Raw genomic sequence first — 16,349 nt, forward strand, 5'->3', positions numbered from 1 at the left:
AGGCTGCCCTCCAGCTGCTTTTTTAAAAGATTTGTCTATTTATGTATTTGAGAGAGAGAAAGAGAGAGAGTGAGTGCATGCACACAAATAGGGGTAGGGGCAGAGGCAGAGAAGGAGGGGGAGAGAGAATCTCAGACTCCTTGCTGACTGGATAGCCCAATGTGGGGCTGGAGCTCATGATCCTGAGATCATGACTTGAGCCAAAATCAAGAGTCAAGCACTCAACCAACTGAGCCACCTGGGTGCCCCCCTAACTATGTTTTGTGTCTGTGTAGAAATAGACAGTTAGTTGATCCTAAAATTCATGTGGAATTGCAAGGGACCCTGAATAGCAATCTTGAACACAATTTTGAGGAAAACAATTTGAAGGACACACATTCCTGATTTTATTTTATTTTATTTTATTTTATTTTATTTTATTTTATTTTAAGATTATTTAAAAAAAAGATTACTTTTTATTTGTTGTTGTTTGTTTATTCATGAGAGACACATAAAGAGAGGCAGAGGGAAAAGTAGGCTCCATGGAGGGAGTCCGATGTGGGACTCGATCCTGGAACTCCAGGATCATGCCCTGAGCCGAAGGCAGACACTCAACTGCTGAGACACCCAGGCGTCCCACATTCCTGATTTTAAAACTTATTACAGAAAAAAAAAATAAAAAATAAAAAAAATAAAACTTATTACAGGAATGCCAGGGTGGCTCAGCGGTTAAGCGTCTGCCTTTGGATCGGGGCGTGATCCTGGGATCCTGGGATCCTGGGATCCAGTCCCACATTAGGCTTCCTGCATGGAGCCTGCTTCTTCCTCTGCCTGTGTCTCTGTGTCTCTGTCTCTGTGTGTGTGTCTCTCATGACAAATAAATAAAATCTTGGGCAGCTCGGGTGGCTCGGCGGTTTAGCTCCGCCTTCAAGCCCACATGTGATCTTGGAGACCTGGAATCGAGTCTCGTATCAGGCTCCTGCATGGAGCCAGCTTCTGCCTCTGTCTCTGCCTCTCTCTCTCTCTTTCTGTGTGTGTCTCATGAATAAATAAAACCTTTTAATAAAATAAAATTTTCTAAAAATTTTTTTTTTTAAAAAAGAACTTATTACAAGGATGCCTGGGTGTCTCAGTGGTTAAGCAACTGCCTTCAGCTCAGGTCGTGATCCCGGGATGTGGGATCAAGTCCCACATCGGGCTCCTTGCCAGGAGCCTGCTTCTCCTTCTGCTTGTGTCTCTGCCTCTCTCTGTGTCTCTCATGAATAAATAAATAAAATCTTAAAAAAAAAACTTATTACAAAGCTATAGTGATGAAAACAATGTGGCACTGGTGTAAGGATAGAAATATAGATTAATGGAATAGAATTGAGAGTCCATAATTAAACCCATCTGGCGACTTCCCTGACTCAGGCCACCTCTCCAAGTCATGGAACCTCACCCGGGAGTGCTCCCCATTAAAGCACTCTCGAACCTAAAAAAAAAAAAAAAAAAAAAAAAAATTAAACCCATCCGTTTATGGACAATTGATTTATTTTTAAAGATTTTATTTATTTATCCATGAGAGACACAGAGAGAGAGGCAGAGACACAGGCAGAGGGAGAAGCCAACTCCATGCAAGCAACCTGATGCGGGACTCGACACTGGGTCTCCAGGATAAGGCCCCAGTCAGAAGGCCCGCACTAAACCACTGAGACACCCAGGGATTCCTGGACAATTGATTTTTGACAAGAGTTCCAAGACTATTCAAAGAAAGCAAGAATAGTCTTTTCAGTAATTGGTACAGGGTTAACTGGATATTTACATGTAAAAGATTGAATTTGGACCCCTCTGTTGCAACAATACAAAATCAATTCAATCAATCTAAGACCTAGAAAAGCTAACAGTATAAAACTTTTTTTTTTAATTTTTATTTATTTATGATAGTCACACAGAGAGAGGGAGAGAGGCAGAGACACAGGCAGAGGGAGTGCTTCAGGCTCCATGCACCGGGAGCCCGACGTGGGACCCAATCCCGGGTCTTCAGGATCGGGCCCTGGGCCAAAGGCAGGCGCCAAACCGCTGCACCACCCAGGGATCCCAGTATAAAACTTTTATAAAAAGTATAGATATAAATCCTCATGGCCCTGTGGTAAGGTCTGAGTATTTACGTCCCTCCAAATCTCATATGTTGAGATTCCAACCCCTGAAGTTGATGATATTATTAGGTGGGGGGGTCTTTGAGGGATCATTAGGTTATGGGGGGGGGGCCTCTGGTGAATGGGATTAGTCTTTTTTTTATTAGTCTTTTATAAAAGAGATCTCACAGACCTCCCAGCTCTTTCTGCTGTATGAGAATACAGTAAGTCTGTGACCTAGAAGAGGAGCCTCACCTGATCATGCTAGCCCCCTGATATCGGGCTTTCAGACTTCAGAACTGTGAGGATTAAATTTCTGCTGTGTATAAGCAACCCTGTGTTTGGGTATATTTGTTATAGTGGCCTGAACAGTCTAAGAATCCTTAGATTAGGCAACAGTTTCTCTGTCTCTGTCTCTCTCTCTCTCTCTTTTTTTTTTTTTTTTAGCAGTTTCTTAAATATGACACCAAAAGCACAAGCAAAGAAAAAAATAGGTAGATTGGACTTCACTGAAATTAAGAACTTCTGTGAATCGAGACACTATAAAGAGAGAGAAAAAGCAATCCACAGAACAGGAAAAAATATTTGCAAATCATGTATCTGATCAGGGGTAATATTCAGAATATATAAATAATTCTTAAGGCATAATAAAAAGTCAAATAATCTAATTAAAAATGGGAAAATAATTTTTTTAAAGATTTTATTTGTTTATTCATGAGAGACACAGAGAGAGGCAGAGATAGAGGCAGAGGGAAAAGCAGGCCTGATGCAGAATCAGTTCCAGGACCCCAGGATCACAACCTGAGCAAAAGGCAGACTCTCAACCACTGAGCCACCCAGGTGTCCCAGGAAAAGTATGTATCTATGTATGTATGTATGTATGTATGTATGTATTTATTTATTTATTTATGGAAAAGTATTTAAATAGATATTTCTCCAAAGGAGATATACAAATGGCCAAAAAACCACATGATACTCAAAATCCTTAGCTAATTAAAACCCTAATGAGATACTTCACACCCACGAGGAAAGGTATAATTAGTAAAAAAACAAAAAACAAACAAAAACCCCAAAGAATAACAAGTGTTGGTAATGATGCAGACAAATAGAATCCTCAAACTTTGCTGGTGGGAATGTAAAATGGTACAGCTGCTATAGAAAATGGTTTGGCATTTCCTTAAAAAGTTAAACATAGAACTACCATATGATCACACACTTCTATTTCTAGCGATATAGCAAAGAGAATTGAGAACATGTTCTAACAAAAAACTTGTACATGGGGGTGCCTGGGTGGCTCAGGTGGTTAAGCATCTGCCTTCAGCTCAGGTCATGGTTCCAGGGTCCTGAGATCAAGTCCCTCGTGGGGCTCCCTGAATAGGGAGGAGTCTGCTTCTCCCTCTCCCTCTATTCCTCCCTGCCCCACCTCCCAGCTCCTGCTCTCTCTCATGTGTGCTCTCTCTCTTTCTCAAATAAATAAATAAAATCTTTTAAAAATGTGTACACAAATGAACATAGTCCCATTATTCATGGTAGATACAACCCAAATGTCCATCTATTGATGAATGGATAAATAAAATGTAGCATATTCATACAACAGCATATTATTCAGCCTAAAAAGGAATAAAATACTGTCATGTGGTATAAAATGGATAAGCCTTGAAAACATGCTGAATGAAAGAACCAGACACCAAAGGCCACATGTTCTGTGATTCCATTTATAGGAAGTGCCCAGAATAGGCAAATCTATGAAGACAAAAGCTGATCAGTGGTTGCCAGTGGGTCATAAGGAGTGACTCCCCAATGTGTATGAAATTTCCATCTGGGGGCAGCCCTGGTGGCGCAGCGGTTTGGCGCAGCTTGCGGCCTGGGGTGTGATCCTGGAGACCCGGGATCGAGTCCCACATCGGGCTCCCTGCATGGAGCCTGCTTCTCCCTCTGTCTGTGTCTCTGCCTTTCTCTCTGTGTCTATGAATAAATAAATAAAATCTTAAAAAAAAAAAAAAAAAATTTCCATCTGGGATGATGAAAATGCCCTGGATAGTGGTGATTGTTGCATAATACTGTGAATGTACTGAGAGCCACGGAATTGTACATTTTAAAAATATTTAAAATGGTGAGTTTTATGTGATTTTTACTTAAATAAAAACAAAGGTGACAATAATAGGTGTAGTTTTGCCCATGTTGGGTTTGACGTTCCCAGGGGCATATCCCAATGCATGTAGTTCGTAGGTAGCTGGCCAATAACAGAAGGGAACTAAAGTTATCTAGGCTATAGGTATAGATCTGGGAATAGATAGTTCTTGAAGCTCCAAGAGTAAATGAGTCAGCTGTGGAATCACTTAGAGTAAGGAGAAGAAGGCATGTGGAAAACCAACATTTTAAAACATAAATGTAAGAAAAGGACCTTCCTGGGATGCCTGGGTGGCTCAGTGGTTGACGTGCCTTTGGCTCAGGGTGTAATCCCAGGATCTGGGATTGAATCCCACATCAGGCTCCTTGCATGGAGCCTGCTTCTCCCTATGCCTATGTCTCTGCCTCTCTGTGTATCTCTCATAAACAAATAAATAAAATCTTTAAAAAAAAGGAAAAATTAAAATTAAAAATGTCAAAAATGGAAGCAAATGTCCATAAATAAGGAAATTATTAATTAAACTATATAGTGGACTATGGCTGGCTTCTCAGTTTCTATTTCTCTCTTCCTCTTTTCTAATAGAATTCTAATTTTGTTTAAATATCACCTTTACCTGGCACAGACCTTGGGTTTCAGGGAAAGCTGACTTGACTCTTAGCTCAAGGGACAGGACTGATTTTCCAAGGGTAATTGCATCTATCTTGTCAATGATTGTTTCAAGCAAGAAGAAACTTAGTTTAGGATGTCATTCAGTTCAGATTCCTGGAGCTTGTGGAAAGTTCCTCCTTGATCTTCTGGGAGAGCTTCTGAAATCCACTTAGTTTCTCTTCTGAATCAAAAGCATGTGGGCTCCATGTAGCCATCCTATGAGCTTGGGGGGAGCTGGCCCGAGAATGAGGCCCACATTGAGGTGCCTGGCTGGGTCAGGTGGAAGAGTGTGTAACTCTTGATCTTGGGGTTGTGTGCTTAAGCTCCACATTGAGTACAGAGATTACTAAAGAAATAAAAATAAGGGGATCCCTGGGTGGCTCAGCAGTTTAGCGCCTGCCTTTGGCCCAGGATGCGATCCTGGAGACCCGGGATGGAGTCCCACGTCAGGCTCCTGGCATTAGAGCCTGCTTCTCCCTCCTCCTGTGTCTCTACCTCTCTCTTTCTCTCTGTGTCTATCATAAATAAATAAATAAATCTTAAAAAAAAATAAATAAAAAAACTTACAAAAAAAAAAGAAGGCCCATATTGTAGATAGTAAAGCAAGGAGATAGGAAAAAAGCAAAACAGGAAGAACCTTGTTCTTTCTTTTTTAAAAAATATTTCATTTATATATTTGGGAGAGAAAGAAAGAAAGAGTGCTTACACTTAAGCAGACGGAGAGGCAGAGGGAGAGGGATAAGCAGAAACGTGGAAGCAGTTTTTCCGCTGAGTGTGGGCCCTGACATGGGCCATTCCCAGGACCCTGAGCCAAAGTCACACGTTCAAATGACTGAGTCACCCAGGCAACCCAGAAAGAACCCTGCTCTTGATAAAATTAGTGAGCCTCTGGATCACCCAATCCTGAAAGGGAGCCTATCTAGTCTCTCTGCTAGATGAGCCAAAACATTTCCTTACTGTTTAAACCAGTTTGAGTTGGTCCTCTGTTACTTGCTCCTGAAAAGTTACCTGGCTGGCTTGGTGGGAGGAGTGTGCGACTCCTGATCTATGGGTTGTGAGTTTTGAGTTACATGTTGGTTATGAGATTACTGAGAAAAGAAATAAACTTAAAAAAAAAAAATGAGGTAGTCCAGTCTTTAAAATTAGGTAGATTTCTACATACTGATTTAATGTACCAAAAAACCCTAGCCCCATCCATGAATGAAAATTGAATAAATCTGGGGCACCGAGGTGGCTCAGTAGGTTAAGTGTCTGCCTTTGGCTCAGGTCATGATCTCAGTGTCCTGGAATAGAGCCCCACATCTGACTCCCTGTTTATCAGGGAGTCGGCTTCTCCCTCTCCCTCTGCCCCCACCCCCCTTGTGCTATTCTTTCTCTCTCAAATAAATACAATCTTTAAAAAAAAAAAAAGAAAAGAAAATTGAATAACTCTAGGGGCACCTGAGTGGGTCAGTCAGTTAAGCGTCTGACTCGTGATTTCCATGCAGGTCATGGTTTCCAAGTTGTGAAATGAAGCCCCATCTCAAGCTCTTTGCTCAGCAGGGAGTCCACTGGAGCTTCACTCTTTTCTTTGTCCTCTCCTTCTACTCCTCCTCCTCCAAATAAATAATCTTTCTTTTTTTTTTCTTTTTTGCATTAAAAAAAGATTTCATTTATTTATTCATGAGAGACATAGAGACATAGGCAGATGGAGAAGTAGGCTCCTAGCAGGGAGCCTGATTCAGGACTCAATCCCAGGACCCCCGGGGGATCACATCCTGAGCCAAAGGCTGACTGACGCTCAATCAACCACGAGCCACCCAGTTGCCCCTGGGCAACATATTTAACCATTCTAAGCCTTAGTTTCTTCATTTGTACCACAATAATTCCTACTTTGGTGGGTTGTTTTGAGGTTTAAATTTGCTAATATTTTCAAGATGCTTAAGTAGTGCTTGGTACAACATAAATACTCAATTGCCAGGCTGTGATTGAATTATGGCTTTATACCTCTGTCCTAAAGGGCCTGGCTCTGGTTGGGACTTTATATCCGCACTACAAAGTTCTAGAGTATGGAAGGATGGTTTCTTTTATGAAATTCAGAGTGCCGGGATCCCTAGGTGGCGCAGCGGTTTGGCGCCTGCCTTTGGCCCAGGGCGTGATCCTGGAGAATCAGGATCGAATCCCACGTCGGGCTCCCGGTGCATGGAGCCTGCTTCTCCCTCTGCCTGTGTCTCTGCCTCTCTCTCTCTCTGTGTGTGACTATCATAAATGAATAATAATAAAAAAAAATTAAAAAAAAATTCAGAGTGCCATTATTGAAGGTAGGGAAATGGATGCCCAGTCAATGCAAGCAACAAATGTCTACTACAAAAAAGTTAGCAAACTTACTTGAGAGAGCTAAGGTTTTATTATACAAGTAATACATGAATTTATATACAATGTTTCTTTTTTAAATATTTTATGTATTCATGACAGACAGAGAGAGAGAGAGAGGCAGAGACACAGGCAGAGGGAGAAGCAGGCTCCATGCAGGGAGCCCGACATGGGACTCATCCAGGGACTCCAGGATCAGGCCCTGGGCTAAAGGCGGTGGCACTAAACCGCTGAGCCACCCAGGCTGCCCTATATACAATGTTTCTAACAAAACAAGGGGATACAGAGTAACCTCAAAGGATTTCTGTCCAAGCTTGTAATTGTTTTTTTTTTTTTTTTTTTTTTTAAAGGTTTCATTTATTTATTATCTGGAGAGAGAGAGAGAACAAGCAGGGGGGAGGAGCGGGGGGGGGGGGGAGCCAACTCCCTGCTGAGCAGGGAGCCCTATATGAGGCTTGATCCCAGGACCCTGAGACCATGACCATCTTGGAAGGCAGATGCTCAACCCGCTGAGCCACTCAGGTGCCCCTCAAGCCTGTAACTGTAAAAAAAAAAAGAAGAAGAAAAAAAAAGGCAGAATCTTTTTATTTGCAAAATGTAACTAGAGCTTTTTTTTTTTTTTAGACTTATTTATTCATGAAAGACACAGAGACAGAGACAGAGAGGCAGAGACACAGGCAGAGGGAGAAGCAGGTTCCCTGCAAGGAACCCAGAATCACACCCTGAGCGTGGGGCAAATGCTCAACCGCTGAGCCAGCCACCCAGGCGTCCCTGTAACTAGAGTTTGACTAACGCTTTATTGAACAAAGTACTTTCACATACATTAGTTACTTTAATTCTTGCGATAGCTCTGGGGAATAAATATTATTTGCCCTACTTAATGGTAAGAAAACCTAGTGAATAGAAATACAGATGGATGTACATTTTACAAATGATAGTAATTTTATAGTCTTTCCCATGGGTCTCCCACTGTATTCTATATTATGTTGGTACTCATATACACAATTTCTTTCATTCAACAAATATTTATTGAGGGGCACGCCTGGATGGCTCCGTTGGTTGGGCGTCTGCCTTCTTCTGCTCAGGTCATGATCCCAGGGTCCAGGGATGGAGCACCCTGCTCAGCAGGGAGACTATTTCTCCCTCTCCCTTTACCCCTCCCCCTGCTCATGTTTTCTTTTACTTGCTCTCTCTCAAATAAACAAAATTTTTAAACACACACACACACACACACACACACCAAACAGAAACAAATATTTATTGAACATTTGCTATGTACCAGGCCTAGACACTGGGATCTGGCAGTGAACAAAAAAGACAATCCCTGCACTCCTTACATTCTAGTAGGGTAGGGAAAGACAAATCATAAAATAAACAAGAAAAATGCACAATACACTAAGTGGTGATAAGTACTATAGAGTAAAATTCAAAAGGAAAAGCAGGTAAGGAAAGGCAGTATGTATGTTTTAATTTTATACACAGTCCTCAGTTTGTCATCTGTTCCACCGTGCTTGCAGCTCTTTCCAAAGGAGGGTAAACTCTCACTTGCATTTACTTGCATACTCCCAGCATTTAGCTCAGCACCAGGCACCCAGGGAAACAACAGCTTTACCTTGAGTAAATGACAAGCTTTTTGAGAAGCAAGAGTTACAGCCTTTAGAAACGACAAATTCCCGCCATTTGCTTCAATGTGGATGGAACTGGAGGGTATTATGCTGAGTGAAATAAGTCAATTGGAAAAGGACAAACATTATATGGTCTTATTCATTTGGGGAATATAAATGATAGTGAAAGGGAATAGAAGGGAAAGGAGAGAAAATATCAGTGAGGGTGACAAAACATGAGAGACACCTAACTCTGGGAAAGGAACAAGGGGTAGTGGAAGGGGAGGTGGGGGGTGGTTGGGGTGACTGGGTGATGGGCAGTGAGGGGGGCACTTGGCAGGATGAGCACTGGGTGCTATACTATATGTTGGCAAATTGAACTCCAATAAAAAAAATTTAAAAAAATTAAAAAAAAAAGAAGCAAGAGTTAACAAAGGTCTATAAAAAAGATATTTTTAGCAATATTTTATTTATTCATAAGAGACACAGAGAGAGGCAAAGGCAAAGGCAGAGGGAGAAGCAGGTCCCCTGCAGGGAGCCCGATGTGGGGGACCTGACCCCAGGACCCCAGGATCACACCCTGAGCCAAAGGTGGACACTCTGGGATGCCCGGGTGGCTCAGCGGTTGAGCGCCTGCCTTGGGCCCAGGGCTTGACCCTGGAGACCCAGGATCGAGTCCCACGTCGGGCTCCCTGCATGGAGCCCGCTTCTCGCTCTGCCTGTGTCTCTCATGAACAAATAAAATCTTCAAAAACACACACACACAAAACAAAGGCAGACGCTCAACCACTGAGCCACTCAGGTTTCCCTATTAAAAAAAAAAAAAAAAAAAAAAGATGTTGACCATGACGTTCATCAAAGAATCATTCATGATTGCTTTATGTGCATGGATCTAGTTTTATTTCCGTTGACCCAGTAAGTGACGTTCTTTCCAGCACCTCTACATGACAGAATGAAAGTCGCGTGAAAACGGTCTACAGGCCGTTTCAGGTATTTGGAGGATGTCCGGCCCCCTCTTTGGCCTAGCTCGCACAAGGGGTGTGCGCCTGCACTTGGAACCACCACGCCCTTCGCCAGTTTTTTAGCTGTTTTCCAGGAAAGATCAGCAGGCGGCGTTTCCGCCGACGTGCTGGGAGAGGCCCGGTTTGCAGTCCACCGAACCTCACTGAGCCACAAAACAGGGCTGTAAGCCCCGGGACACCAAACTACAAAAAGCGAGGAGTTACCCTAACAGCCTCTACTCCGCGCGCAGCGGAACCTTGACCTCAAGATGGCGTCTCTTAGTCATAAGATTCAATCAGCTCCAATCAAACATGGCCGGGTGGGTCGTCATTTACAGCTCGAGCCTCTCTAGTCCCCACCAGGCGCTCCTTCTCTATGGTTCTTCGCGGCTGCGCGGTGACTCAGACCCAAAGAAGAGCAGACTATCTATACGCGTCCTTCTCTATGCTCCTCCTCTTTACGCTCCGCGGCCGCAGTGCACGCCGGGCAAGAGGAAGACCTCCAGAAGCTCCCCGCGCAGCGCGGCTGTGTTTGCGGCCTGTGCGTGGAGGCGCTTCGGGACTCGGCTCCCGGCGAGCGGCGCGCAGAGACCTCGAGCCGGTGGCGCCCGCTCGTAACCTGGAGCCTCGAAGACCGCGAAGATCGTACCGTTTCCTCAGCGGAGGGTGAGTTCACGCCCCTGAATGCGTGTGGGAACCGGGGGAGAACGGGGTACCTCGGTGGCAGGAGGGAAGCCAGGGAGGCTGCGAGAGGGCCCCGGGTGGGATTGGGGGTGAAGGGAGGTTGGGGTGGGGGAGGGGACGGGCGCGAGGCTTGGGTTTCTGCACTTCTCTAGGGCCTCGGAAATCCAGGTGGGCCCAGCAGGGGCCCGTGGGGGCCAGAGCTGTTCTCCCTTGCATTGTCGCCCACTTTCCCTTTCCCTTCCGCGGTCCGCCACACCGAGCGCATCGCCTCGGCCCCTTCTGGGCTCCCACGTTTGCCCCGCGATGATGGTCCGGCCCCTTGGGAGTCCTTCCCAGAGGAAGGCCCCTTTCTAACCCGAGCTCGGCGGAGGTGCTGCCGTCGATTTTTCGGGCCTAGGACGCTCTTGCCCCAGGCTCTGCGTACAAGCCGGCGAGCACCCAGCCTGTTTACCGAATTTCTTTCCCTCCCTCTTGGGTCATGCAGAGCCCGCCACCGAGGGGACTCCCCCACTCCCAACCCCGAATTCAACTAATGCCCACCTTTTTCTTTCTTTCTTTTTTTAAAGCACCCTCCCCCACCATTCTTTTGAGATTGTGATGAATACTGTGTGGTCCTTCCCCCCCCCCCCCTTACTCCATTGGAGGTTGCAGTAAACTATCCCCCTCCCCCCCCATTCATTCTAGGCGGTGACCAACCTCCACATTAAAATGTGTTCTTTCTTTCTTACTCTTCTTCGGTCTTCAGTGCTTCATAAATAACGTTTTTCGAAGTAGATCTAGGAGTATGAAGATTATTATGAAGTTATGTAATGTGGATTTATATTGCTATGGAAAAGCCATTTTCCTCCACTGGGCAGAGTGGAGCAGACCAAAAGGAGAGTCGAGAGATTGGACTTCTCTTGTCCCAGACTGCCGTAGTATGAAGTACCGTGAATTAGGTGGTTGGCAGTAGAGTATAAGCAATTTTTATATATTGTGTTGGGAACTTTAATTTTTCAGAAGATTTCCAAAAACATTCATAGGCCTTGAAAGATAATTCAGTGTGGGTCATCGGTTTCTCGTGATTTAAGCCGATAGTGTACTATTGTAATTAATTTAACTTTTCTTGGAGTCTTGGTTTTCTTCATCTGTAAATTGAGGATTGTAATAGTATCCACTTTATAGGTTATCGTGATTGCGGGCTTTGAAAAACATGTAAAATCCTTAGTGCAATGTCTAAGTAACGTAGGGTTTAGTCCACGTTGATATTGTTTGTTATTTAAGAATGTGAAGCGCAAGAGCCTAATCCGGAGTCTTAACGTTTCATTCAGTGTATTGTGAATAGACTTCTATAAATAAAAAAAAAAAAAAGTTAACTCTTAAGTTTCTTCTTGGTATGTTATTGTGATAACAGTGAAAACAGCCTTTGGTTTGGTAATTTTAGGATAATGAGGACCTTGGAGTCCCCACCCACATATTGTGTTCCCTTGGAGAAGTTAGCTTCTTCATCTATAAAAGGAGATTAGTATATCTGCAATAGGTAATTTGGGAGATTTGGTGAGATAATGTATGCTAAAGACTTTCTGTAAACAGAAGTAAATTAAAATGTTAATATTTTTGTTAAATAAGTCATCTTTTTGGGGCACCTGGGCAGCTCAGTTAGTTATGTGTCGGGCTTTTCTTTCTTTTGATTAACTTATTTGAGAGAGAAAAAAAACCTCAAGCAGACTTCCTGTTGAACACGGAGTCCGACGTGGGTCTCAGCCTCTGGGCACCGAGATCATGACCTGAGCCAAAATCAAGAGTCAAATGTTTAACCACTTAACCGACTGAACCACCCAGGTGCCCTGAGCGTCCAACTCTTGATCTCAGCTCAGGTCTTGATCTCAGGGTCATGAGTTCAAGCGCTGCGTTGGGTTCCACGCTGGATGATGGGTAGCCAACTTAAAAAAAAAAAAAATTATTTTCTTGAGGTTACCAAATTTGCATCTTGGATCCCCAAAGTAGGGTTTTCCCCTTATTTATCTATTTATTTTGGTATGGTTCGGAAACACTTTTAGGAAGAAAATGTTTTTATTGCCCCAGTGTTGCATAGGTACCATATATTAATGACAGTTCGGGCTAAGTACTTTTTATTTTGTGGTTTGGTATCTTTTTATTCCACTTTCGTAAGGTTTTAAATATGTTTTTAAAATAAAATGAGTTTGTTGTAACATTGGTAACACTTCAGACCTAATACAAGTTTGGGATTTTCGAGTAACTTTTTGGGTCATAAATTAGCTATGTACTTTTCTCGTTTGCGTATGATTTAAACTATTTTGTACCTTTGGAAGCAAAAGTAGTCATTGTCTTACAAAAACATTCTGTGTATTTTGTTTAATTTTGGTAGTCTTTTCTGACAACTACCACTGCCATTTCTAAAAGGATATCAACTGATTTCCCCCTTAAAGTTGGTGAATAGTTTTTTTTTTCTTGCCCCCCCCCCCTTTTTTTTAATTTTGAAACGTTAAGAGAAGAAAAAGAAGATAATATTTACACCACCAGAATTGATACTGCCTTAAAAAATTTTTTTATTTATTTGAGAGAGAGAGGCAGGCAGAGATAAGAGATAGCTAGAGAGCATGAGTGGGGCAGGAGAGAGAAGCAGGCTGAGCAGGCAACCTAATGGGATCATGACCCTAGTAGAAGGCAGATGATGCTTAACTGACTGAGCCACCCAGGCACCTCTTAATACTACTTTTAACACTTACTTGGCATGAGTCAAACTTTAAACAAGTTGCAGAAATAGTAGAAAGAATTCTCAAATGCCTTTCACCAAGGGTCCCCAAATGGTAACATTTGACGAATTTGCTTTATCTTCTCTATTTCTTCATAGTTTTCTTCTGAAATGTTTTGCTAGTAAGCTGCAGATGTCCCTTAACCCTTAAACACTTTAGTGTATATTTCCTAGAATAAAGACATTTCCATATTTAACAACAGTACATTCAACAAAATCAGGAAATTAATATTGATGCAGTATTGTCTAATCCTCAAGTCTTAACTGGATTTAGCCTGAAATTGTCCTGAATTGGTAGTACTATTTTTATTTTTATTTATTTAAGATTTTTTTAAATTTAACTCATGAGAGACAGAGAGAGAGGCAGAAACACAGGCAGAGGGAGAAGCAGGCTCCGTGCAGGCAGCCTGATGCGGAACTGGATCCCAGGTCTCCAGGATCACGTCCTGGGCTGAAGGCGGCCCTAAATTGCTGAGCCACCCAGGCTGCCCAAGTAGTGCTTTTTTTAAAAAGCAACTTTATTAAGGTGTAATTAACGCAGGAAACAGGCTCATTGTAATGTGCAATTTGATGATTTTTAGTAAATGTTCAGAGTTATGTGACTTTCCCCCAAAAGGATTTTCTTTCTTGTTTTCAAGTCACTCCAGACTACCACTAATTTTTCTCTAGATAGCATGGCTTTTTTTTTTTTTTTTAAAGATTTTATTTATTTATTCATGAGTAAGAGAGAGAGAGAGAGAGAGAGAGAGAGAGGCAGAGACACAGGCAGAGGGAGAAGCAGGCCCCATGCAGGGAGCCCGACGTGGGACTTGATCCCAGGTCTCCAGGATCACACCCTGGGGTGCAGGCAGTGCTGAACTGCTGCGCTACCGGGGCTGCCCAAGCATTGCTTTTTAATCATCGAAAATGAGAAAACAGCTAAGTGGAAATCTCAGAAAATGATGAGCTCCCTTTTTGGAGACTTGAGTATTTTCATACCTCTGAAAAGTTTTCCTGTAAAAGAAACTTTGTTAATCAAGCATTTCCCATTCTTTGGACATGGAATACTTTTTCTTAGGAATAGTTACTGAACACTTCCCTTCTGTAGAAATTCAGTTTGAGAAATGATATTTTGAAGGGCTGGCTTTGCTTAGGCTGGGGCAGGTTGTCAGTTCATTGTGCCTTGCAGGTTATAAGCAGAGCAGGGGACAATGCATTCTATAGTTATGATCATTTATATTCACTGGAGAGCCACTGGGCTGGCTGTGTAACTATATAATAACTTAAAATTTGCTCTTTCAGAGTTATTAAAAATAATACTTAGAAAAGAACCTGACACAAAATTGGAGCTAGATATTTGTTGAATGAATGAATGAGTTGTATAAATGTTTACTAAGAAGAATCTGTTGGTTCATTTGCCTCTTAGCATTCAGAAATTTGACATACAGTGCCCTGATGGGGTTACCCAGTATATCTATTCCTGGTGAAATCATTCGTTTTCTCTTGGGATAAATCTGCAGTGGTTGTAAGCAGTTAATGGTGTAGGAAAAAAGCAGTGATTTAAAAGTGTAAAGAGGAAAAAGTGAAAAAAAAAAAGCATGTATATTATGAGTGCTAAAGAGAAATCTTATTTAAAAGTTTTCTTTTTTTTAAAGGTTTTTTTTTGGATGGGGACTAGATTTATTGAGATAAAATTTGGATGCAATAAAATACACCGATTTTAATTTCAGTGAATTTTGACAAATGTATAATAAACCTGTATGACCATTGCAACACTAGAGATAATACTTGCATCATAGTTGCTTGTTTTTGTTACTTTAGGCCATAAGGTTTCATACCTAGCAGGTAAAAATGCTTTGAACCTTTTAAAAGTGAAGCACTCCAAAGTGAAACTGAAAAAAGTAAAAAAATACAAGTATTTTTAAATGTTATTTAAATCATCTCAGTGCAAATAAAATAATTATTATTTTTTTTATTTTTTCAAATAAAATAATTATTGCATCTTTCTTAAACTCCACACTCCCTTAGCAGAAATTGGCTACCTTCAAAGTACTACATCCTGAATCTAACACTTTTTTTTTTTTTTAATTTACTCATGAGAGACAGAGAGAGGCAGAGACACAGGCAGAGGGAGAAGCAGGCTCCATGCAGGGAGCCCGATGTGGGACTCGATCCCGGGACTCCAGGATGACGCCCTGGGCCGAAGGCAGGTGCCAAGGGATTCCCTGAATCTAACACTTTAACCACTGCCACCTATTCCAGGCCACCCTCTCTTGTCTCATTATTGCAGTAGTCTCCTGTATCGCCCCTTGTTCTCCAGTCTCCAGTTCTTTTTAAAAAATTTTTTTTTTAATTTATTTATGAGTCATAGAGAGAGGCAGAGACATAGGCAGAGGGAGAAGCAGGCTCCATGCACCAGGAGCCTGACGTGGGATTCGATCCCAGGTCTCCAGGATCACGCCCTGGGCCAAAGGCAGGCGCCAAACCGCTGCGCCACCCAGGGATCCCCAGTCTCCAGTTCTACAGTGGCCAGTGACACTTAAAATATAAGTCAGGTCAGAAGCCTTTCTAATGTTTTCCATCTCATGCAGAGTAAAGATCAAAACCTTTACAGTGGCCTACAAAGTACTACATTCTCTGAACCCCCACCCCTCAAGTAATACTTGGCATTTATCTTTGACTTTCCTCAAGTACTCTGCTCCAGCTGTTGGCCTTGCTTTCCTCCCACAAGCACTCCATGCCCAACTCAGGCTCTTTGCATTTGTTTCCCTTTTTTTTTTTGGAAGGCTATTGCCTCCAGATACAAGGCTTCTCTGCCTTGGCCCCTTTGGAGGTCAATTTACCTACCTTCTTGGTGAGGCCTACCATATTTAACTAAAGAACTCCCTAATTCTCTTCCCTACTTTATTCTGCAAAGAACCTGCCAACTTTGAATCTCTATAATTTGTGATGAGAGTATTACAATTTATCAACTGTAGTTAAGAACTGATAAGCTTTGTTTTATGGTTATAAAAGTTTATTCTCATTTTCACATGTCAAAACATAAAAGTTCATTTTGAAAAAAGTGGTTGATACTCCTATTTTAGGATGTTTAAAGTGATT

General features: G+C 42.4%; 1 protein-coding gene across 3 annotated transcripts in view; it reads left to right on the forward strand.

The window, feature by feature from the left end:
• The first annotated feature begins 10,309 nt into the window (after nucleotides 1–10,309).
• The window catches only part of RBM25 (RNA binding motif protein 25), a 53,127-nt gene continuing 47,087 nt past the window's right edge, over nucleotides 10,310–16,349 (forward strand). For 2 of the 3 annotated variants that reach the window (XM_049113669.1, XM_049113671.1), the window contains exon 1: nucleotides 10,310–10,495. The gene's annotated coding sequence lies outside the window, so the exon portion shown is untranslated. The remainder of the gene's footprint in view (nucleotides 10,496–16,349) is intronic. The other variant, XM_049113670.1, reaches the window with a different exon arrangement.

This window comes from Canis lupus, chromosome 8 (genome assembly GCF_003254725.2).
Source record: "Canis lupus dingo isolate Sandy chromosome 8, ASM325472v2, whole genome shotgun sequence".
In the NCBI taxonomy this organism is placed as follows: domain Eukaryota; kingdom Metazoa; phylum Chordata; class Mammalia; order Carnivora; family Canidae; genus Canis; species Canis lupus.